At 36.7% G+C, this 26,338-nt stretch overlaps 1 protein-coding gene across 4 annotated transcripts in view; it reads left to right on the top strand.

The window, feature by feature from the left end:
* Positions 1-26,338, top strand: part of SYT1 (synaptotagmin 1) — a 316,371-nt gene that overhangs the window by 63,698 nt on the left and 226,335 nt on the right. Inside the window, exon 1 of one of the 4 annotated variants that reach the window (XM_021385241.1) lies at positions 15,645-16,007. The exons of the other annotated variants lie outside the window; for them this stretch is intronic. The gene's annotated coding sequence lies outside the window, so the exon portion shown is untranslated. Of the gene's footprint in view, positions 1-15,644; positions 16,008-26,338 lie in introns of those variants that run through there. 4 annotated transcript variants of the gene reach the window in all.

Below are 26,338 nucleotides of genomic sequence, written 5' to 3' on the forward strand. Positions count from 1 at the left end.
TTCATACCATAGCCTATTTCAGATTGAAAGCAGAAGTGCCAAACATTCTTATGTTTGCTCTCCAAACATTCCAATTTAGTTGTTTCATGCTTTACATACTGAATATTTTTTAACTTAGCTGAAGCTTAATCAACCAGTTCCAGAAGTTGTACTTTTTCTGACAGTAGATGGAAGCGAGTTGACTAGAGAAGAGATGAATTTGTGACATGACCTTGAGGTCATGTCCAACCAGTTCATTTGACTTAGCTTCTCTTTGGTTTTCCATAATACATTGGTGTTAAAAATGGATTGGGAGGAGCTGACCAATGAGCACTTTGATTGTCCATGTCTGGAAGGTAGTAAAAACTATCTGAAGAACAAGGTCAGAGGACTGGAGTTGATTATACTTTCTGCCAGGTAGTTTTCCTGTCTAGCTACCACAAATATGTGAAAACAGATAAGGCTTCTTTGATCTTAAACTGTGAATTGTCAACTAATGCCTGTTGATATCTTGCACCTACCCAATGTGATGACTTACAGAAGATAACAAAAATAATCTGATAGAATGAGATATGAATGAGAGGTTAAGAAAAGTATACTTATAAATGATAATAGGTAATTATAATAGGTAAGTAATAGAGCATTAGTCTTTTCTGAGGTTTTTACAGATATGTATGATGGGCTGTAGTGACCATGACTTGGCAGAGTTTGTGATTTGAGGAAGATGGGCCTGGCAGAAAGCAAAGTCAGGACCCTGAACTTCAGAAGAGCAAACTTCAGACTGTTTAAGGAATTAGTGGATGAGATTGCCTGGGAAGCTGTTTTTAGAGACAAAGGAGCAGAGGTGAGTTGGCAACTCTTTAAAGATACCTTTCTGAGGGTACAGGAGCGTTCTGTCTCCCAGTAAACAAGCAGAGGAGACAAAAAAACTGGCATGGCTGAGCAAGGACCTGTTGGTCAAATGGAGGACATACACAGGCAGTGGAAGCAGGGACATGTGGCCTGGGAGTAATACAGAGATGCTGTCCAGACATGCAGAAATGGCATCAGGAAAGCTAAGGCACAGATGGAACTGCTCTTGGCAATTAATGTAAAAAATAACAGGATGGGATTCTACAGGTACATTGTTCAGAAGAGACAGACCAAAGAGATAAATGAGAGAGGAAAACTGGCTACAGCAGATACGGAGAAGGCTGAGGTACTTAACAAGTTCTGTGCCTCAGTCATCACTGGCAGCCAGGCTTGTCTCTCACATCCCTTAACCTTACATCCCTGAACCTCTAGGTGGGTGCTGAGGGAGCAAAATCCCTTCTGCTGTAAGAAAAGAGGAAGTCCAAATTGCCTCATGAGACTGACTGTGTGTGAGTCTATGGGGCCCAGTCGCATACATCCCAGGGTCATGAAGGAGCTTGCTTTTGTTGTTGCCAAGCCACTCACCATCATATTTGAAAAGTCTTTGCTGTAAGGGGAAGTCCTTGATGACTGGCAAAAGGGAAACATCACTCATATTTTTAAGAAAGGGAGAAAGGAAGACCAGGGGAACTATAGACCAGTGAGCCTCACCTCTGTGCCTGGGAAGATCGTGGAACAGATCCACCTGGAAAACATGTTAAGGTACATGTGAGATAAGAAGTTGGTCTTCATGAAGGACGGATAGTGGCTTATCAACCTGGTAGTCTTCTACGATGGAGTGATGCCATCAGTGGACAAAAGAAGGGCAACTGATGTTATCCGTCTGGACTTCTGCAAGGCCTTTGACGTGGTCCCACACCACATCCTTGTCTCTAAGTTGGAGAGATATGAGGTTGATATGAGTGGACTGTTTGGTGGATAAGGAACTGTTTGGAAAGTCACAGCCAGAGGGTTGTGGCCAATGGCTCTATGTCCAAGTGGAGGCTGGTGACGAGTGGTGTCACCAAGGGATTGGTCTTCAGACAGGTACCCTTTACCATCTTCATCAGTGACATAGACTATAGGTTCATGTGCATCCTCAGCAAGTTTGTGGACAACACCAAGCTGAGTGGGGCAGTTGATACCACAGAAGGAAGGGATGACATCCAGAGGGACCTGAACAAACTAAAAAGACAACACCTTGCATTTGAGTCAAGGCAATCCCAGATACATGTGCAGACTAAGAGAAGAATTCCTAGAGAGTGGCCCTGCAGAAAAGGATTTGGAGATCCAGGTAGATGAAAAAGTTCATGTGAGCCAGTGATGTGTGCTTGTGGCCTGAAAGGTCAACAGTATCCTCCTGGGCTACATCAGAAGAGAAGTGGTCAGCAGGGAGAGGGAGTTGATGGTGCCTCTCTACTCCGCCCTTGTGAAGCCTCATCTACAGTACTGCATCCAGGCCTGGGGCCTCTAGAACAAGAAAGACATGGAGCTGTTGGAGCAGGTGCAGAGGAGAGCCATGAGAATGATCAAAGGGCTGAAGAACCTCTGCTCTGCAGAAAGGTTGAGGCAGCGGGGCTTGGTCAGCCTGGAGAAGAGAAGGCCCTGGGGAGACCTCTTTGCAGCCTTCCAGTAGTAAGTAAGGGAGCTTATAATCAAGAGGGAGTCTGACTTTTTACATTGTCTGATAGCGATAGGAAAAGGGGAAACAGTTTTAAATTAAAAGAGGTTGCCCAGAGAACTGTGGATGCCCCATCCATAGAGGTGTTCATGGTTAGATTGGGTGCGGCCCTGGACTATCTGATCTAGTGCCTGATTTAGTGGTTGGAAACCCTGCCCACAGCAGGGGAGTTGGAACTGGATGATCTTTGAGGTCTCTTCCACCCAAGCCATTCTATAATTTTATGATTCTATGATATAGTTGGGTCTAGACAGTGCTTCTGCACTACTTTCTGTCAACCAATTTCTAGTCTGCTTCACATATAGCTATTAATGAAAAAAATGTGTAAGCATGAATTGCTGTGGGAATATTTTTTTATGTTAAAAAGCAAACCATTTTAAACCAAGTTAAGATACAAATATATTATTTTTCCTTCCCCATATGTAGATGATCTTACCAATATTTTTTCTTTCTGCTTTTTTTTAACCAAACTAGGTTTTATGTTTTTGAGATAATTTTGTTCTTCATTAAAAATTGTAAGAATGTTTAATTTGCATGGATTAACATGAATGATAAAATAAACCAACAGGCTCTCATTAGAAAATTTTAACATTTTGAAATTTTTATTTAAAGTTTCTTTTTAAATATTCTGTATAATTAAAGAATTTACATGTTTAAGATGCAAGGCACTGCAGAAATTTTCTGAATTATTATTTAATAAATCTTGTATATACAACATCTGTTGTGCTACAAAAATGCTTAAGTAAAAACACTTCAAAACAATGTCACTCTAGATGCAAATTTGGGAAGAAATTCTATGGAAAGGTTTAGTTTCATAAGGGAGTAAAACTTGTCAGAGCAGTGTCCCAGTGGGTTAGTTGGAGATGTAAATTAAAACTTGCTGTGCCATATGCTTTCTACTCATTCTTCATAATTTACTTTCATGAATAACTTATTCTGTCTTGCAGGTATGATTTTGGACAAGGAATAGTAATATGTTTCTAGCTTCAAGATGAGGGATTGAGTATGCATCAACCACTCTCAACCACTTATTTCTATCTATGCTTGAAAATATGCTTAGAATAATCTTTTTAGTACCCTCTTTGTTTTGTGATTTTGAAACTATTTTGAACATCAGCTTCAAAATCAAGGTGACAATACTGTAAACAGTCTGATTCTCTATTTATTCAGTTGCCCTAAGCTTTTGCCTCCAGCTGATTCAAGTAATATTCCATAACAACATTAGTTGGGCATGTAGTATAGCCGAACTTTATTTATTTCATGATCACATTGTCCCTGCTGCTAAATTATTATATGAATCTCAGAATAATGTCCTTTGCCCATCCTTAGAAACATGAGAGCAGTAATAACAGTAAGTGAAGGTCTTTGTAAATCGTTATCTTGTTCATTAAAATCATCTTTGTGGCTGTGTGTGTATATATATTGAATACCTCCTGTAGTTACATTTTCTCCAGGGTTGCAGGTGTGTGTGTTTATATGTGTATATACAGAGATGTTTCAAATTGTTCATGTATGTATGTGTATATAAATAGGTCTCTCAAAAAGTAATGTCTCCTATTTATTTTCATGGAAACAATAACAGACGCAAAGAGCACAACGCTGTTTTGATAGAACAAATTCTCAGCTACAAAACACTATTTTTCAGCATAGTCAGCATGATTAGCTATCCATTTTTGCTGGTGATTAACAAGAGTCTTCATGCTGCTCTCTTAAAAAGTCTGCGTGCCCATCCGGAACGTCTTGTCTTTTACATCATTGTCACCAGTGCTGAATCACACCACCCATCGCCTCACTGTGCTCACATCCACTGTTTGGTCTCCAGAAATGTTTGGCAAGTGTTGATGAATGTGAATGGGTGCCATTTTTTTCACATGGAGGAATTCAGTGACACACCTTTGCTTCATACACACTTCCATGTCAGACGCCATTCTGTCAGACTGCCCCTCTGCTGCCATCTGTCATATAGCAACAAAACGTAACGGAATATTGGTGGGAAGGTTCAACCTCTACTGCCATACCACCAACATCCACCTCTGATGTCATGGGACAGCATAATAAAATAAAAGGCATTACTTTTGGAGCAGTCCTCGTGTATGTATAACCATGTGGTAATATTTAGCAGTCTGTTTTGTATACGGGGATAGATTTGGATTGCAAGATTGTAGAGATCATACCTGAGATTACATTAGAAATTTTATATATTGCAGCCACAGCCATAATGTGTCACATTCTGTATGTAGAGAGTCAATAACACTGAATGTAGGTAGTTCTTCATTTTTATGATAGATTTCAAAGTAAGTTCAGGAACAGAAATATCTACTTCAAATAAGTGAAATAAAAATGCTTTACATCACATTTTAGGAGCTCATGTTTCCCTGGAGCAGGTTCCACAATTTAAATAGATAGTGATAGGCTATCTAATATGTTGCTAGGATTCAAAGTACATTGAATTTTAGACTGTGTAAATGTTAAATTTACCTGTTTAAAGATTGAAATTGAGGTATCTTCACCCAGTTAGCTATTAAATAGCTGTCCAATTCACATCTGACAAAAAAAGTGAACATGACAAACATGAATAATGTGTAGCTAATTAAGATCTTTTTGAAGTAAAAAATATTTTGTGTAATTTTTTTCTTTTTAATATTCCCACTTTGTCTGATATGGACTGAGATTTATTTGGATGTTTATGAGCAGAAAGCTTAGTAATATTTTCAGTGAGTGGGGAGCAAGAAAGAGCAATAATCTCACATTTTCTGAGAGTTGTAGCCTCAAAATTCTTTTTTTTTTCGTTTAGAAATGTTTTTTCACATACTGCATAGAGCCATTCATAATGTTTTAGCAGAAGACCTAGTGTTAAATAAGAATAGCAGACAAAATATATTGGAAAGTTTGTGGATACAGAAGTATTAAGAAGTGTGAACTTCTTAATGCACAGATACTACGCAATCCCTAGTTGTGTAGTCTGTCACACTTGTAAATCACTCGCTTTTAAAAGCATTTCTCATCAATATTTCTGTAGCAGTTGATATTTTATTCTAGCAGTGCATCTCACAGGAATGTATTTCTAATCTAATTTAGTTTTTCTTTCTCGGTTATATTAATAATCTTACTTGATGTGAAGACAAGACCAAGTTTGTTTTTTTTCACTCTTCCTCTTGCATATTCTTTTCCTTTCACTTCAACTGATGGTGGGTAATTTTTAATTTAAGATAGCAACACCTATGTCTTTTTTAGTGTCTGTCAACTTTTGCTGTGAGTTTTATGGAAGATAAGACTGCTTCCAAAGAGACAGCTTTTCAAATCCCCTACACACTTTTTTTTTTTTTTTTTTCTGTAGAGACAATATTTCTGTCTCAGTTTTCTCTTTGTATGGTAAACCCTTACTAACCTTCCTTACCTTTGAGTATCCATGAAATACCCAAATACATTCCAGAACAAGCAGGTGTAAAAATGTGCATGAGTTACTTTTGTTACTGTTAGAAGGCTGCATGTAAGTGCAGTTGAAATAGTCTTCTAGTATCACCAAAAAGCTTATGTTGGAGCACCATCAGATTATGAGTAGAATTTCCTATTGAGATTTCCTTTAAACTGCATCAGCCCAGTTTGTGCTTTCCAGATACAATGTATTCAGATGGGTATTATAGAGGCTGGAACCCTCAGTAGGTACAAGACAGTATTGGCTCTCTTGCTCTCTGCTCACTGAAAACAATCAGTGGTTTCAGATCTTGCAGCCGAATTATGCACTTAGATGTCGGTGTGAAATGCTTTTATCACAAAATTACCCTTTTGTCTATTACTATACGATGTTGTGGTGGAAGTAGAGCTAATGTGAATTAGGGTTTGTGGTTCACAAAATGGATTCTTTAGGAATGATCTGAAAATGGTTATATTGGGACCTGATAAAGATGACATAGTTTGGGAGCAGCTTCAAAGAACATGTGAAATCAAGAACTTAGACATTTTGATATGCCTGTTTTTGTTGAATGTGTAAGAAGTAAGATCTGAAGAGTAGATGAAGAAGAAGAGTGGGATGAATTGAAGAATGGGATAGACTTGTGAAAGGTGAGCAAAAGCTGAGAAGGCAAAAAGACTGTAGTTACCAAGAAAGAAAGGAATTAGGCTGTAGACAGTGTTTTTCCTTTTGAAGAGAAAAAGTGGTGTGTATTTGTTTGATTTTTTTTAAACAGAGAACTCAAGCAAAGGACAAAACTTAGTAAAGCTGGCATGAAAAGCATTAGCTACAGAAGGTTTTAAGAATACCTGAGTTTCTTATTACCTGCTAAATGAATATGCTTTTGGGAGAAGTTTTTGTTCAAAGAGTGGAGTATTTTGAGTGGGTAAAAAAGTGCTTATATATTTCAGGCTGAACAATTTGGTTTGTCTAATTTGGTTTTCTCTGCAATTTGGTTTGTCTAATTGGTTTTCCCTGCAATATATGTATTTAATTTTTGAAAAGACGTTGACCCATAACATAATGACATAAATTTTAACTGTGAATTCATTAGATTTCCTTTTAATTGGTACTACTGTCTTTGTCTTACGATTATTTTAACTCATTCACATTCTCCCTCCTTTCCAAGTAAACAGTTTTCTTCCATCAAGTTTGATCTTTTCATGAATGTTGTCTATTCGGGATTGCCTTAATTACATATTTTTTGCCACTGAAAAGGTAAATGGCTAAGTCAGTTTTATCTGATTTTTGTAAGGAAAGCTCAAGCTCAGAGACTAAGTCTTTAAAATCATATATATAGGTGTTACAAAGGTTAAAACCCAGAGAAGTTAGATAGTCTCTGACATGAGGATTTTGTTTAATGGAACCATTATTTCTTGATTGATAAGTAATCCCCTTGTTTATGCACACTAAGGCCTTTGCAAACAGCTGTTACACACGACTCTGTACAAGTGACCACTGCTGCTCTTTGCCATGTTACCTGAGTGCAGGTTTGTGTTGGTCTTGGTTTATCTTCACCAAATACGTGACTCTTCCTGCATTAAATTTCACGTTGCTGTCATATGTCCATATTCTTATCCAGCCTAATTCTCTTCACTTTGGTGATATTTTCTTTATTAAATTATTTTAGTATGTAAATCATCATTACTAAGTTTATATAATTAATTTCAGCCCACTCTAATATATTAATATGAATGAGAAATAAAAGCGTGCGCCATGTTAGAATACTAGTAAAAGCCCAGACTGTGCTAAGGGAGGGTTTTATTGGCTGGTAACTTCACATGGTTCACAACAAACTCATTTGATGGAGGAGGACCATCATTTTAAGTAATTTTTTTCTTTTCCATTTTTAATACTTATAAATTATTTATTTGGGTAATTTATTTGGAACACATAATTAAAATCATAAAAAGTTAAGTTTTCCCTTCAATGAGCTAGCTACTCCTCAAGTATTATTGGTATTGTTCCTGTACAAGTTTGACTGTACCACTATCAAACACATTTTAGGCTTAGCATCAAGCAGCTCTGTACAAGCCCTGTGCTAATATCTGTGATGGTAACCGTGAATTATGCATATTACTGATTCTAAGGGAAACTTTCAACTGGGGCTAAAACTGTGGCTTGGGGATTAAATTTTTGTGTGTGCATATATATTTTTTTCGACATTACATCTGCCTCTGAAGTAGCACTGTCCATACTTGAACAGCTGTCTTCAGCTGTGTATCTTTTACGCTGTTTGTAACTACAGTGCTGTTCAAGATGTCTGTTCTGTTTGATATTATCTATAATACTACTTTTAAAATAAATGGCCAGATTATTGAGGATCAGAATCAATTTAAGTATTAGACAGCAACAGCAGTGACAGAAACATAGGCCTGTGACAGAGTCTTGTATTTAGAGTAAAAACTACATTTCTGAAATTAATGAGTTCTTGAGTAAATGCATTAGTCTTTGTTAGTGTGACTGGATTTCGAACTGGAAATATTGCTTACTGGAAAAAAGGGAGTGTAAAATCTTGTCTTTTGCTTATTCTGAGTTATTTTCCTTGATAGCAGCTTTTGCAATTGATTGTCAGTTTTTATATTCAGCCATGTGCTTGCTATTTTAAAGTCAATAACCACAAGAAAAATCTACCTCTCTTACTCTATGGAAGCATAATCAATAGCTGCCAAACATCTTGGCTGTCTACTTTTCAACTCACTGAGGAAAACCAAAAATACAGAATATTTTCTCAGAAAGATAAAAAGTAAAAAAAAAACCAAATATTTGCAACCTCTCCCCTTACCCAGTTCAGAAGTTGTCTTTCCCCTTTGTAATACATCAATGTTTTCACTTCTCTGTTTTCCTTCACAACTTAGTGTCATGTTCATATTAACTTCTACATTTGCGAGCTAAACTCTTTTTTTCTGCCCCCCAAAATAGCTTTCACTTTTTTTCTTGCAATTCAGCTTTTCTTTCTTCTATTTATAAAACTATCTTAAGGCTCTAGAGAAGATCTGCATTTGTCTTTCAGAATGCTTCTCAAGATTGATTAAAATGCATTCTATTAAAATTAATCTTTTGCTTCCACTGAGTAATTGGAAGTTTACCAAACTAACTCGATTTTCCAAGCCCAAGTTTGACCACACTGTCGTTGCAGCCAAGTGCCATACTTTTTTGAACTGTTTGATGAATGTCAAGTATTATATAAAGTCAGATTTCATGTCAGAACCTCACTTTTTTGCAGTGCCATGTTTTTGTTCATTTGTTTGTTTAAAAAAAAAAGACCTGGCATGGCCAAAATGGTGTACTTGAAGTCAAAGTATTTCGATTCAGCAGTTTGCACTGAACTTTATTCACGTCCATTTGGGTCTTTGCATTATTCATGGATTCTTGTAACTGATTTGGTAGAGTAACAATCATTCAAATTTACCATAAAAGTAATATCTGATGTAGAGTTTGTAGACATACGGAAAACATTTTTTTAATTATTTTTCTGCTTACTTAAGGTCTCTTAAGATCCAGACAGACTTAAAAAAAGAAAAAGAAAATAAAAAGATATTGGAAATACATAATGAAAATATTTCCTTTGTAGCTCAACTTTAATTGAATTTCCATTTTCTCCTTATGCAGGTGTTTTTTTTTGTTTTTTTTTTTGGTTTGGCCAGAAATTCCCCTGGGGTTAGTGTACTTTCTAAGAGTTTTGGTAGTAAGGTTTTATGATTTGAAATATTGAGTCTGAAGCAGAAGAGCTACATCAGAATGAACAACAGTTCATTGAGATTACCTAGATACTGCTTGAGCAATCCAGCTGAAGCGTGGATTCCTCATGGATTCTTTCTGTCTGCTTTGTGTCCACTGCATGACTTCTGTAAAACCATGCTTTTCTTCTCCTGTCTCTTATCATTTCGTGGATCTTCCAGGTGGGCGCAGAATTCAACCTGAGCTCCTCGCAGCTGGAACACTGACTTTCGTCTCTCAGCTGTGTAACTACCACTTACAACAGTTCAGGTGTATGGCAAAAATATCCCCTGCAGCTTTTGATGGTTCAAACTTCAAACTCTGCTTGTGATACATATTTATTTTCCCTCTTTATGAAAAAAAAAAATAAGGCAGTTGTTATGAACTGCTTTAAAAAATCTTATATATCCTCCAAAAAATTATAATGTGGATATGAAAGTCTCATGAAGTTTTAATAATTTAGTGTGATGGATGGATTAACCAGAGGGCAAAACGAAGACCATGCTTTTCTAAACTTTCAACTGCTTGTTTTTGCAGCCTTAACCATTTTTGTTAAATCTGTACAGGTGAGTCTGTAAACAATTCTTCATATTGACTGTCTAACCTATATTTTATAAAATACAATCTCTTTAAGGTAACTAATAAATTACTGTAGTTGAGAATAGCTTACTGAAGTCCAGTAGTTCATTAAAAAATAGTTAAAAGAGTGACTGGAGTCTGCAGTAACATAGCTCATCAGCATAAAGATTACAAATCAAAGCGTGTTACTGGCATCTGACAGAAGCAGTGGATCTGCATTAAACAGCTTCACAGAATGCTTACAGAATGCTGTAATGCTGTCTCCAAGTCTGCCCTCAACAGCTTTCCTTCAGCAACTTTTTCCTTGTATTGCAGTAGACAGAGAATAATTGTGAGGAAGAATATAGAAAGGTTATTTGACTCTTTATTTGTATAAAATATTTTCCTTTTTTATACCTCATTTTACTAGCAGCAGCTCCACACTGACATAAATGGAACAATCTTTTCTACCAATAACCTTACAAATTGCTTTAGAACGCCACACTTCACAGTGTAGTGACACACTCTGAGCTTCTGCAAAACCCTGTTTTGGGAAACAAAACCCATGTCACTTTACATGGCAAGAGAGTGAATACTATATTCATAGCTCATATATAGAATCTGACAGTTCAAAACTAAAACAAATTATTTGGAAGGTCAACTCTCTTCTTCATTGACCTTCATATTAATAATATTTGTGCCCTCGAATGTAAATGAATCACGTTGCCAAATTCCTTCTCTATCAGGATAAATTAACAGCTTTTTAATTTATGTATCTGTGAACTCTGGTTGTTTTCAAACATGTAATTTCAGTCTACCTAAATCAATTTAACCAGGGACAAGGCTAGGATATGACTCACTTTCTTCATGCCAGTGGGTAGTATTAAGCTGATAAAGGAAGAAATTCTGACAGATTTGTGTGCCTGAGAGCCTTCTTGGCTATTTGCAGTTGACAAAATTTCCACAGCAGCTAATGCCTGAGTGTGGGATCTCGTGCGTGAAAAAAGATCTCATCTGAGGGAGATGTGCACATTTTTCAAGCAGAAATTCAAGCTATTGGGATAATTCTTTCCAATAATTCTTCCTTTAACCCAAGAGGTTATTATTATTTTTTTATTTATGATGTAGCTTTTAGTTTGTGGCAACAAGAGGAATCAAAATAGGTAGGTATCTATAGAAATACAGAATGTCAGTGTAACAAGTTGTTCTTCACGTACCAACAGATTAAGAAATATAATTATAGGAAGTCACTACAGAGACAAACTATGGCATCTGTTCTCTCTACTTGGCTCAACAGAGAACAGGTTGAAAGAGTCTCAGAAATTCTGACATGGGAAGCAGTCAGCTTATTGTAAAGAGCTTTCAGGCTACCAATGAGGAAAACTGTTTGTCTCTACCTTGTTCTGTCTTTCCTTTCATGGCAGTCAGCTGGAATTCTGGTCTAAAAAAAAAAGCATTACAACTCCTGTGTTTGGCATCGTAAGTCAAGCTTTCTGTGTGGGAGAAGCAGCACAGCACAGCATATAGAAAACAGCAAAATACTAGCTAGGGCTGGAAAATAACTGTTGTAAGGTGCAAAAATGGCTAGCAAAATTTGCTTTTATTTTTCTGTAATCTAGTGTTGCAGAAGTCGGAAGTTCTGTATTGCAAAATCTGTGCGCAGAATGCTTAGGTGAATGATTTCTTCCCCTGCCCACTACTTCTCATTGAAATATACTTTGCTCTTGGCAAGTTTGGAAATGGAAATTCATATGGTCATAATGGTAAGTGTAGGCTAGTACATCAGGAAAAGCTATTTTACTTATGTCTTTCAAACAGATTTTTTAAATTCACATATTTTATTAAAGAAATTCTTGAGAAAGAATAAACTTTACTGTAAGGTTCCTACATGGGAAACAAAAACAAATGTAAGTGCATGTGTTCCTGAACTCTAGCAAAGGAAAGTATTGCTATACTTCGGGATGGCTTGAAACTAATGAGTATGAACTGCACCTGATTTTAAGACATGATACTGTTTACAACACAGCCCTCAGTGAAAGACTTGTTAATATGCAGTCTGGATTGGGTTGCTTACTTGTGTCTTTGAGATCCAGGAACAAAACCTAGTTACGCATCTTGGTGGTTTTTGTTCTCTTCCCAGTCACATATTACATGTCACAAAAAAGGGAAAAATACCTATGTTGTCTCTGTTTTTCAAGGTTATTTTGTATGAGCATGACTTCTATGTAGAGAAGTCTATTTGCAGATCCAAAAAATGCTCCATAGTGTTATTTTTGCCTTGCACATTCCCTTGTAGTGTCCCAGTACAGCCTATTGTCTTTCTCCGGACACTTAAAATTACAGAGTCAATATAATGTTTACTTCTGAGGTAGGTAGTAATTGCATGGAGCTAAAAATGTCAAAGTGCCATGTTCGCCATAGGAACTTCATGCTTCTAAGTACTTCTGTTAACAGGGTGATAAATACTTATAATACTTATAATACTTATACCCAAAATAACATCTATTGCCTGATTACAAAAAAAAATATGGCCATACATATTAATATATACCCACTGAGATTTTCAAAAGACCAAAGTATTCAAGATGATGTTTTTTTTTCCATACCCAAACTTAAGCCAACATTTTTTTTCTGCTGGAGAGGGATGCTTAATATTCTGAATCAGGCATTTTTGAGCAATTTCTCAATATAAATCTGTGGACATACAAAAACACTTGTTATCACTTTAGAAAATCTTGGGTATTTTATGGACAGCTGCATCACTTGCAAGGATAACAGTAAGTATGAACTACAAGTATTTCTGTTTTGGTAGACTGCCATCACTGACCAGAAGCTTCCCAGTTAATGAACTAGGATGGTGAAGCAGTGATAGGATGGTGAAGTATGCTGCAGTAGCTGATACAAATATTTTCAGTAGTATGATCATAGGAAAAAAAGGTACTGAAACTAGAAATTGCCTGATTCTTGCTTAGTATTTGAAAACAGTGACTCAGAAAAGCAGAAGAGGTCAGAAGGTCAAAGAGCAGAGGGAGAAATAACAGGAGAGTTGAGCTGAGGGAAATAATTGGGGAGAGGTTGGAAACTGGACAGAAGAGTCAGCAAGGACAACTGCATTGTTGGGATAAAAATTCGAGACAAAATGACATGGAAGAGATGAAGGAAAAGAGTGTAAGAAGAATTTGACTTTGAAAGCAGGAGGAGGGAAAGAAATGGGAGGAAAGTGAAGAGAAGATAGGCAGCAGGTAGGAAAGACCAAAAAGGGAGGATGACTCCTATTCAGCTGATTGAAGAAATTGATATATCACATGACAGCAGAAGGGATTGAGGTGAAGCAAAAACTATGTATAAGCAGAAGATCTGATATTCATTAGGACTGGAAAATAATTGCTTCTTGGTCAGAAGAGGAACTGATTTGAAAGAGGACATAACAGATTTGTAGTGAAAGAAATTGATTTGGTCCCAGCTTTTCACCCAAGGGCATTTGGCATGAACAGAAATAGGAAATGGAATGTAGAGGTTATAGGTCAGGAGAAGAATGGAGGAGGAAGAGGGACGGCAAAATATATGTTCATTCAGCTGAAAATAGTTCTATATTGTTTTAAAAAGAATCTCATATTTCATGAAACCCATCAGCTTTGTCCTGACCTCAAAAGATAAATCTCTTGTAAAAACTGACCTATCAGAGAACTAACAGTACAAGATGTCCTTTCAGTCCCTGATCCATTTTGTTAGCACCATTAACACGTTTATCTCAAAACGTGTATTTTCAACAAATCAAAATCAAAATCACTTTGCAAGCTTCCCTTTAAGAAACAGCCACAGTAGTTAAGTAAAAACAAGCCAAACTTTTTTTTTCTGTCACGATGTATGCAAGCTTAAGCTGCTTAATAATAATAAAAAAATTAATAGCTAAAGAGAACATAAATCTTTCCTTTTTCTGTTATAAGACTGTATGGTGTGCAAGGTGGAGTATCCCGGGAAAATCAGGGCAATTGATAGCAGGATGAGGAGGATATTATTGTACTTCAAGATATATTACTGCTATAGCATTATGCTATACGGACTCTACATTGTGTAGAAATAAGAAAGAAAAGACAATCCTTACTCCCAAATGCTTTTTGGGTGATAGGTTAAATGTAGAACATTCAGCAGACTTTAAGATTTCGGTGGCTATGGAGTGAAAGCATACAAGATAATCTAAAGCAATGTCTGCTTTCATATAACAGTACATATTATAAATCTTCCATTAAAATCAGTCTAAGAGTACTTCCAACATGACAAAAGTAATGTGCTTTAGTGGGATATGAAAAGTCATTCTGAAGGAACTGTATGAAGGAGCCATTTTATATTAAATACAGGTGGGTTTTTTTCTTAAATGTAATAAATGTTCTCATCAAAGCCAGAACTTTAAGTCATTAAAAGTTTTTTGTTTTTTTTTATGTCAGTTTGTCCAGCTCATCAAAAGGCTCTCTTGGGTATAAAAATTAGTTACCTGGAATAATTTTCATTCATTTGAATAATTACAGTTTATTAAATTTTATACTGCAGAATATCCTTTTTCAGTTAGAAGAGAATGAAAAATGACATGGTAGCAAAGCCAGCCAAACTTTTTTTCCTAAAAGAAAAAATATTTTCCAAATCTGATCCTACTAAGGTTGAAATGAGTTTTAAAATTCCATTGACTTTCCATGTGTAAGTTAAGAATTCTTTCAAATTTGGAATTTTCACTTCTTTAATTCTTGAACAGAAGATCCCATTTAAATTCTTTTCAGCTCTTCCCCCAAACATCAAAACAAAGAGGACGTAGTATGAGAGAAAAATTTTTTAGTTGCAATGCAGTTTTATAGGATTTCTTTAAATTTGGTAACCTGCCTTTCACATGTACCTGTGTCTGCATGCAGGAGAATACACAGAGATAGAGATAGAGCTCCTCTATAGATGAGAAAAGAATTGACAGATTTATTTCCTTGAAAAGAAGATTCAGCTATAAGTGCATATGCCTGTATTAATTATTTGCATTTTATAACTCACATACTTTCCTATCCTATTAACGCATCAGATTAGATACTTTTATTTTGCCTATGTTAATTTCAGTGACAAAGTCCTATGGGTAGTTCTAAATTAAGGTAATGTATCATTAGAAAAACAGATTAATTGAGATAATTTGGAAGTCAAGGACCACACAAAGCAGCTGAGGGCTTTGGAATCTGCTCTGTAATTCCGTTTAGCCCTCTAAAAAACTATTTTGCACTTATTTGACTTTTTAAAATACAAAATTAAAGATAGTTGACTTTGCAGTGTGAAAGACAAAGATGTTCTGAGGAAAATCCAGTTGTTTCTTTTTTTCTTTTAAAAAATACTACTAGCTATATTAATTGTTTCAGAACTGTTCGAAATTTAACATTTGACAACATGGGATCATTTTTAGTTTTGGAGTTAGATAATAGTTGAGATGAATGTCTGCTTACAGTTTTAGAAACATCTTGAAGAGATAAAAGAGTATCTTGAGTAACCTAAAAGCAGTGAAAGGAAGCACTTTTTATTATCTATATAATCACAAGAGACCAGTGTAAAGACAGTTTGTTCTATCTTAGATCCCAAGGAACATGAAGATAACAGTGAAACTATGTTGAGCCTAAGATGTCCATAACCATTACAAGATCAACAATGGGATATTCAGAGTCTCCGTAAGGGAGATCCAGGAGATGATCTGGCTTCTGTTGCATGGTAGTATTATGGGAATTTTATCATTTGTTTGTTTGCCTTTTATTCACATACTAGGAATGTATTAATTTCAAGATGAGATAAAAGCATGCAGAAACTAATGTATTTGTCTTGTGTGAAAACTATGTCTGATGTTGCAGTATACTAATGTGTGAGATACATTACCTTTCTCAAGGCGTACTTTATTTATGTACAGAATTAAATTAGCATGCAGCCATCAAAAAACAAAACTGTAGGCACCCCTGAGCAGAACAACAAGCCATAATTAAAATGCTGTGATTTTATGATTGATTTATTGTCAGAAAGCATCAGGGCTTTTTCATCCAAGTTTTACAATTATGACTATCTCCAAGCCTGACTGTTCACTGATTTAATTATATAAACATATGTTTAATTTTAAGCACAGAAGTAGTCTCAAATGTTTTCAGACTACTGAAAGTAGTTGAGTATGTTCTTAAGCATCTTGCTGAGTGTCTTTATCTTTCCACAAGCTACAGCTATTGTTTAGGGAATTTGGCATCTCAAAGGAAGATGCCTTCTGGTCATGTTAAACTGGCTAAATGTAAAATAAAGTCTAAATACAATGTAAATAGCTTTTTCTTGGTCTGGGGAGAGGCACATATTGCTTAGAACTGAGCAGTGAGTGAAGTTAACCTGCCAAAATTTAAAGCCAGCAAACCAAACTCTCAGTGTACTAACTCCTTAAAGGAATGAGGGGGAGTATTACTTGGGGAAAGGAATAAGGAGAACAAGACTGAAAGGAAGCTTTGGGGTGTGGTATTACACTACATGAAAACTGCACAGGTCATTTTTGCTGAACCTGTCTAGGATCTCGTGAAGCAAGCCAGGCCCTCCAGCTTTTCACTGAGCTGAATAAAAAATCTCAAAAACTCCATAAGCACTGCAAAAGGGCAATGCCAATGCAAAGAGCTCCATTGTCCCCTGTGCTCTGCAAATAGTAGAGAAGATAAAAAAAGTCCTGTCCATCCCCCCATGTTACCCTCTGGACATTTTCATCTAGGCTGTTCTTGTGCTGTTGCAAAGACTTAAGAAATTGGGGTATTTTTGAACTCTCCTTCATCCTTCCAGTGGTTTAGAGATTTATGTAGCTTTTGACTCTTTTGTATACTTCGCTGTAGCTTTTGGCATGGAAATTATCAAGTTCTTTCAGGGTAGTAGGGAGTGTTCTACACCTTGTTGCCTAGGCAATGTGCTGAGTATTCCTTAAGGCCATGCAGGCTTAAGCATCTCTTAGTGCCTGCCTGCAATGGCAGAGGGCTGTATTCAGTGCCTGGGGCAATCCCTTCCGTGCCCTCAGGGGATTCATTTCCTAGTTCTAATGCAGTTCCTTGATTAGTACTGGATGTCCTGGGACTTCCTCATTGTATTCTTAGTCATTTCAAAGCTGTACTACCATTTTGGTTCTGTATGAAGTTGTGTAGTTACACAGAATTGCCTGGCTTTGCTTTAAAGGAGGTAGGTTGAACTAAACAGGAGGAAGAATTAGGCTGTCCCAGTCAAAAAAAAATGTCAGACTCTGCTTTTTATAGTAGTCCTCCTACTTTCATTTTCAGGGCAAGGGTTTTTCCATGCTCTACCACGAATTTCAGATCAGATGAATCTTCACTACTGAGGACCAGCTAAAGCCAGCAGTGTGGCCAGCTCAGTGCAATCCCCACAGCCTGGGAAACCCTCCCTTCAAGGCTCTCAACCCAGCTGAACTTGACTCCATTTTGTCTTGCCTTTTTAATCTTGAGATGGTACGTGCCTTTTGCCTCTCTTCTTCAAGGAGAAGTGCCAAAATCCTTGATGGGATGGGACCACCTGTTACCTTCAGGCAGAAAACCATGCTGTATGGTGCCCAAATTTGACTAGTTTTAACTCATGGATTAGTATAGGACATTATTAGCATAGCCTCAGGGAGACTCTTGGTGCACACACAATAACTAAAAGCTGATAACTGAATTAGTTTCTGGATCCTTTCTTACTTGAAACAAGCTATCCATTTTATTCTGGGTACTGTAATGGAAAAAATAGGAAGTTATTATTTATTATGTTAAATCAGAAATTTCAGAAGTGAAATTTTCTACTGATGTTTGGAAGATTAAGTGTAAGTGAAGTGCTGTTTTTAATAAACAGGCTTGTGATACAGAATATGCCAAATCAATATACTTAGTGGACTTTCAAAGGAGGTGTTCCTGCACTCCTGCAGCACAACCTTTTGCCTCCTGCCAAGGTAATTATCAGTTTAAATGATGATATATTTCAGTATTTATTTAGTTACACTGCTTAAGACTTCAAAAGGAATCAAGGCAAAATAAAGACCTACAGCACTCATAAATAATGTCTCATAGTTTCTGTGTCATATCTATGCTTGAGCATACCATCTCCTGCTATTCTTATGCTATAATTTATATAACATTTATTAAGGTTATTATTTCACTGTGGTACACTGACCAAGCTGAAGGGTTTTAGACCGCCCTGGCATCAAAGGCCTCACTAATTTTGCACAGAGGGATATAAATCTCTTAACTGCTACCACAGAGGCTTCTAAATTGGGATCTTCTTCCTTTTCCTTTGTGTAAATCAAGGATGTGTAGTCAAGTGCCTCAGGTATAGGTGATCCTTTCACAACATAGATTGAGTTCTGTAATGTCACGTGACATTGTATTTTAAAGACTATAAATAGTCTATACATTTTTATTTATGCAGAAATGACAGATTTTTAATGTGATGTTTATTCACGCATTCAGTCACACACTGGTATAACTGCAGTGTTATACAAAGTAAATATTTCTATCTCAATCTTTTAATTATAAAAAGAATATAACTTATGTCTTATAAGGTGGTGTGATTTCATTTAAGGCAACTGAAGACAAAAATTGCTTATTTTAGTACTTTAATTAGGTCACATGTGCAACGTGCAAAAGAAACAATAAGCAAAAAAGAATTCTCTGTGACAGTGAGACAGAACAGTAAAGCAATTCAGAATTACTACTGGATTCACTTTACTGTGTTTAAGCAATCCTGTAAGTACTGTCAACTGACAGTAAATACTGTTAACAGTCTTGCAGCCCTTTGGCCCTGTACTGCTTTTCTTTCTTGGCTTAAGCCACTCCATGAGTACATTTACTTTCCGGTTGAATAATTTGACTGCTGGTAAGGGCATACCTCTTTGGGATTTAGTAGGATAAATGTAGTATTAATAGCGGTGGCAGGTGAACCATATTAAATTTATTATCAAACATATTGTTTCTTTTTAATACAGCCTTGCCCAGAGAGTCAAATGTGATGAGCTTTCTACAAATGCACAGTGAGAAGCACTTGTAGCTTCATAGAAGTTTGTAAAACAAGATGGTGCAAAACATGAACAGAGGGATGAAAAATTCACTGTTTATAATGCTTAAAAAACACACACAATGTTCTTAAAAACTTCAGGGCCAAAGAAGAACTCAGACTGTCATGTGGTTTCTTTCTGGAGAGGAATGTCTCAGAGTTGCGAACATTTGATCCTCATGGCAAAGAGACTGGTAATTCAAAGGTGACATTTTTAAAAACAGGGTTGCCTTGTTTCTCACCCACTGAAGTCAGCATTTTTATAGACATAAGCTAAGTTTGCGGTTGGTCCATGTAAGTACTGTAGGAAACTGAAAAGTTGTCATTGTTTATTTGGAATGCTACAGACTTTAACTAATTAACCATCCCAGCTCCTTCATGACTTGCGTATTGTTGTGTTTGCATTATTAGTAGAGAAACTGAACACTGACTTGAACGTGGTGTCAAAGCAAGTCAGCAAGCACTCTGGGATTTCAGCACTAGCATTCTTGACTTCCTCACCCTGTATTAGCTCCAGTAATTTCACTTGCTTCCACAAATATTCACTAAGGGGAAAGGTAGAAACAATAAATATTTAATTTAACTGCTCCTTAGTTCAACCGATAGAAGATGGTTTCAACTATGTACTTCGTCATGCTTTTCCTTTTCCCCCTTTAAATTTCAGATATAGTAGAATGTTACCTTGTATCCCTTAGATTGTTTTAGAGAAAAAGAAGAGTGTTTTTTTATATCCAGCCAGTGCTTTCTTTCCCAGTTTTATTCTGTCTGCTTTCAGTGCTGGTCGTGTGCCAAATGTTGTCCCAGTTTCAATCTTTCAAATAGTTCTTACTCTCTGTTCATCTCTTATTTTTCCCTCGCACCTCCCTGCCTCCTTTCCTCCATATCTCCCTTTTGAGAGTCCACTTTGCTTTTCTCATCATTTTCAGTTATCTGTTCAAATACTTTACTTCTTAATATTGACAAAGCAAAAACAGAAAGCAGATGTGTTTTCTAAACAGGCCAAGATAAGGGTGTTATCTGTAATAAGCATGGAAGATAGCGGTTGAAAGTCACAAAAGCACACTGGTCTGTTTTGTTGTTACATCTCTTTGCAAACTCATGTTTAGAAGAGAGTACTGGGTAAATTACAAGACAGTAGATATGGATTTCACATCAAGCAGAAATTGCTTTGCAGTTGGGATAACTTAACCTCTCTCTCCTTCTTTGCTTATTCTTTGGGATGTTGCAAGATTAAATATAAAAGAACTTTAAAGAATTTTCTTACCATATGCTCAGAGGAACTGTCTAGTGCAAAGAAAAGCAAGTAGCAACTATGCCTGATTCCCGTTTTAGTTTAGGGAGAAGATGAAGAAGGAGAAAGAACAGGAAGAAGCAAATGATGCCAAGGCCAGAGGAGAATACATCTGATTTCTTTGATATTTTATTTTCTTTCTGACTCTCTCTGGTTTTTGCTCTCACACAGACTAATTGCCTTGAATTGCTTGATGTATGCTTTAAGAAAATAGTTAACAAATATGTTTGATTAACTGCTGTATATTCACATACCTGAATGCACCCTCATTTTTCTGTTTTCCGTTGTCAGCTTGTTCTGTTCATAAAGCAACATTTCAAATTTCATCCTACAATCTCCATGTATCACAGAGCTTTACTAGCAGCTGACACTGCTGTGGGTTGTGTTGCTGTGTTGTAGGGGAATTAATTTTTGCTTAAGAGCCCACACTTCAGATGTTCTTGAGACGGGACTGAAACCTAATGCGCAAAACGCTGATTTTTGACAAAAGGAAAAGAAACTGACAGCTCTGCCAGAGTTTGTTGAACATGCATATTTAATGTCACTGCAAAGCATAGATTAGAAAATTGTCTGCATACTTTATTAAGCGATGGTAGAAATTGATTAAAGCAATTGATTGTACCCCGTGCAAGGAAGTATTTATGGTCATTACATTAATGCCAAAAAGTGCCTGTCAGCTTCAGAAAGGGCATCTACTGATTTGTTGACAGGCAATTTCATATTTTCTTTTTACAGAAGCTTTTATTGAGGGCTTGCTTGAGCTAGATGATCTTGAACAGGTATTTCCTTTTTGCCAGATGCTGAAATGCAATTTTAGATACATCGTGTGGTGTTTTGTTCATTTGTTTAAAATCCACACTGAGATGTGTTGAAACAATCGCTTTCCATAGTGATATCCATTATGTTGTCCCTTCCTACCCACAAATGCAGTTGTGCACTCACTAAACCTGTTTAGTGGGACCTGCTAGATTCTGCACTGGATCATTCGATAGAGAATTTCAGCATTTGTGTGTTAAGCAGCTTCCTTTTCTGGGGGCTGCTGTGGGACCTATGGCAGCGTGGCAGTTTGCTAGAGAAAGAAGAAAGGGAAAGAACTGGACAAAGGGGCCAGAAGAACTCTCGTAATGCAACTGCAGTGTTGCTTCCCTGAATTAGTCTGCCATATGTTTTCCTTCTCCAGGGCCCTCCATAAATGCATAACACAGCCCGCGTTGAGAATATACTGCAGAATGAGGTGTTCAGTGGCCAGGCTTGGTTTGTCAGTTAGAAAAATAGATGAGACATTTTGGATATTGTTCTGCGTTGAGGTAAAGTGTGTCCCTGCCTCAGGATGATTCAGACATTTGTTATGTTTTCTAACTTTCTGCTTCTGCCTCTTCTGGGCCATGGGTAGTACAGATTACTTTTGTTTTATAGTCTAAGCTAATGTGTTTGCAAATTGCAATGAAAGAATCTCAGAAAATTACTCTATACATCAGCGGAGACAGAACAAATGTTTTGTTTTTTTTTTTTCCTTTCAAACTGCTCCAGTGTGCTATTTGAGTGCAAATCAGTAGTTTTTATGAAGTGGCTGAAGTTAGGTCTGAATAAGCTATATTTCAGAGACTCCAATAATCAAAAATTTAACAAGTTTCCTCAAGATGGATAGGAAGATTAAATTAAAGGGTGGTTTATGTTAACATTTGGCTCTACAAAGAGGGAGAAATATTGCTGTGTGGAATACTTAGCTTCATTAGCAAAAGTAGCCCAATTAAATTATTTGCCATATGGGTTTTGTAGCGATTTCAAATAGACCTTTCTTGAATTTTCCTTGATTCAGAAATGCTAACATTAAATGTGACACATGAGATGATAATGGCGAGGTAATTATTTGATTTTCACTAAACAGACATTTCCATTAGATTCCTTCTGGCGATATCTCGCTGAGGAAGTTCATTTTATAGCCAAATACAATATCAAGATGTCTTTTCTATACTCAACTATGTAAGGAACAATAACCATAACTACCTCTTTTAATGTTCTTAGCCATCTGTACCTAGACACTCTGCGATGTATGATGTGCAGCTTTCTGATTAGGCTACAAGATTTGCTGAATGTGGACTTGATGTTTCTCTTTTCCTTTCATGTAGACTTGCAGAACCAGCACTTGCCTTTTATCCTGCTTTTTGTAATAGTATCTGTGCATGTAATCTGCAAGGATTGGCTATTAAGCTCTGCTGTCACAGCCCAGGGTGACACCTGTGATTAAAAGGTCTGCTTGAATTCGCCAGACTCTAGGTTTTTGCTTCTGGTTTCAAGATGAAAAAAGTCATGGTGCTTCAAAGTTTCGTCTCTAGGAGTGCAAAATCAGCCACATTTTTCAGGCAGGGGCACATAATGTGTAAAAAATGTTTCAAGATACTGAAATGAGACCTGTGTATGAGGTGATAGTATTATGAATTTAGACCCAAATCTCTACTTTAATAGACTGCTTAAAGCTTTTACTCTGCTTCCATAGGTGCAGAGATGAATTTTACTTTAGATACCCTGGCCAACCCTACTGAGATCACTGATCAGGAGGGGAAGCCAAGATGGGCAAGTAGTACCTTACTGTGTGCCACCGGCCCTGGCTCAACCATGCTACAACGAGACACCATCTATCCTTGGTTAGAAGCTCTGATAAATGAATTCTTCTCTCAGCTACACAACCAGACAGGCTAATGACCATTTATATCTGCTGAACTCTGTAGCTTCTGCACGTCAAGGTAGCATGTACAACCATGGCCACTACAGTGCTTTGTGCAACCTGTTTTTATTTGTCACTCGAGGTTTACTCTCATCATTTAGGTTTTGTAAGTTTCATCAGGAAGTTGTAGCCTGTCTGTAAACACTAGTTTGCACTGTTCTTGGAACTAACTTCATGTATTTTATACCCAGGCAATGCTTTTGCCTACCTCTTTTTCTGTTTGGTTTGGTTTATTTGTTGATGTCTGTGTGATTGCTTACCGGTGTCTAGGAAAAAAGGAGAAGCACTGAAGTATTGAAAGATATACAGACTGGTCATCAAGTCACTGGTGTTTAAGGATCAGTGTTACTGATGAGCACGTCTCATTGTTGCTTCTGTAATGGCGCTATATGCAGCCTCCCCCAGGAGACAGAGCTGTCTGCTACAATGATGGTCACTGGAAAAACAATGTTCCGGACAGTAATAAACAAAAATGACACTTGTCAGTGTCAGAAGTAGACTGTGACAAATGTGAATATACCAGACAGTTTTTAAAAAAACAGCTGTCTTAAGTTCTCTAGTTTCCAGGGGCATCTCCACAAATTGTATTATTTTCATGCTAATCCATTTTATTTTGGGTTTCTTTAGGCTTTTGTAACAAAGAACCATAACTTATCAAAACAGATTTTTTAACATTTCCTTGGGGTTTTTTTACTAACTCTAAGGAAAGCTACCACTCCAATATGCTGAGGAAAATGAAGGAGATGGTACAAGATGAATTCATATTTTTCAGCAGTCTTCAAGTTGTTAATACAGCAGACTCATAATAGCAATTCATTCTTGTAACAAACAAAGAAATAGCACAGTTATATTTTTAACATAAATAATTAGAAAGCTGCAAATATTTCTGTGTTTTTAACTTACTGGTCATGATTTTATCATCCAAGTTTTCTAGCCATGGAGTTGTAAAGAATTTTCACTGCTGATTTCATAGAATCATATCGTAGAATTGTTTGGGTTGGAAAGGACCTTTAAGATCATCTAGTTCCAACCCCCCTACTATAGGCAGGGACACCTCCCTCTAGGCCAGGCTGCACAAAGCCCCATCCAGCCTGGCCTTGAATGCCTCCAGGGAGGAGGCATTCACAACTTCACAGGGCAACCTGTTCCAGTGTCTCACCACGCTCATAGTAAGGAGTTTCTTCCTAATATCTAGTCTAAATCTATCCTCTTCCAGTTTAAAGCCATTTCCTCTTGTCCTGTTGCTACCTGCCCTTCTAAAAAGTCCCTCCCCAGCTTTCCTGTAGGCCCCTTCAGGTACTGGAGGGTCACTATAAGGTCTCCCCAGAGCATTCTCTTCTCCAGACTGAAGAGCCCCAGCTCTCTCAACCTGTATGCATTATGATAATGTTCATTTAATGTTAAATCAGCAAATGGTCAGAAGCAATTTTTATTTTTGTAAATGTATTAATAAAATATATGTTCTAACTGGAAAAAGTCTTTCAAATATGGAAGAATATTTAGTGATTCTATTATTAATACAGTGTAGTATCAGTATAAAAGTTTAGTGCTTCCAGTTCAGTTATTAAATTGAGTTTTTCACTCTTTGCTGCTGATGACTGCAGAAATGAACGTTTATTTCTAAGGGAAAATCATCATTCAAGTTGATGGCATTTAATTCTCTTATTATTTAAAAATATGATTCAAAAAAATCCTTGCAAAAAACAAAAAAAATCCTGCCAACCATGTCCATGAGACCAGTGGAATTTCACATGAAGTTCAGAAACAGTATTCTTCAGATATGAGTCCCCACATCATAGTTTCAGGAAGATGAAAGAGCGCAGAGGGCAGTTAGTGTAGAACAGAGGATGTTGCATGGTGGGTGCAGAACAAGCAACATTAAAATTAATGTGAGAGATGGTGGGTAGCAGCTTTGGGAGTTGATTCTATGAGTTGTTCTCATAGGATTTGTTTTGTTGCTTTACCAAAAATCAAAGCAGTGCGTAAACCTTTTTGGATTAGTAAAAAAAACAGTAAACAGTAACTTGATTTTGCTTGCTCTGCATTTTCTTTTTCATTATTTTTTTTAGGAGAATTAAAAGAACAGCATAAATAAAAATTAGAGTAGAGTAGAGTAAGCGTAGGCTATGATTATGCATGCAGAGAACTATCCTCTTTTAGTGTATATATCCAAGTGAACCTTGGAATATAGGCTGTTTTATTCTACAAAGTTTTCCTTGAAGGGATGCATTTAAATGGTCAGCAAAGATTGAAGTTTGTTGTCACTCTAAGTCTCTTTAGGGTAGTATAGAAAGGCTGTTAAAACAACTCACCCGTAGATTACATTGCTTAATCTGCTGAGGTGCTCATACTCAGTATCAGCTCTCATGGTTGAATTGCTGGGCCACATTAGAATATTTTTGTAAAGCAGAATAGAGAAATAAATTTGAAAGCCTCACACCAGACTCTCAGAACATAAAGATCAGCAGTGTTAGGTAATGCATAATCACTTCCTGCAGTGAATATTGCAGTAAGTTCTTTTGTCCTGGGATAAAAGCAAGTTGATTGTGAATCTCTAAACACCAAAATACAGCCAAGTATCTATGTACTGAGGTTCTTGCAGTTGCAGTTAGACAACTTTTATTAGTTCCATAAAATACACCATCTATTCATGTAAAAATCTATGTTATCCTTCTAGGAAGGATTTGGAAGACTGATGAATAGCCTTCACTAATAGATCCTGGTCTATAGCTGTAACTAAATATGACTTCTGAAATCAATTTTTACTAGGAACTACTTTCTGATCATTTCATATAATCAAATCTAGTGTAAATACTGTTATAAAACACCTTGTGGAAGACTGGATTCCCTTATTCTGAAATGACTCATACGATATTGACAATTCTTTATCTTTTTCTCATTAGCTTGAAAATATTTGGAATTCAATTTGATTGTGTCATGTCAGGAATGCTGGTTGTTTGGGCTGAAAACTTTCACTTAGGA

Source organism: Numida meleagris, chromosome 1 (assembly GCF_002078875.1).
Source record: "Numida meleagris isolate 19003 breed g44 Domestic line chromosome 1, NumMel1.0, whole genome shotgun sequence".
In the NCBI taxonomy this organism is placed as follows: Eukaryota; Metazoa; Chordata; class Aves; order Galliformes; family Numididae; genus Numida; species Numida meleagris.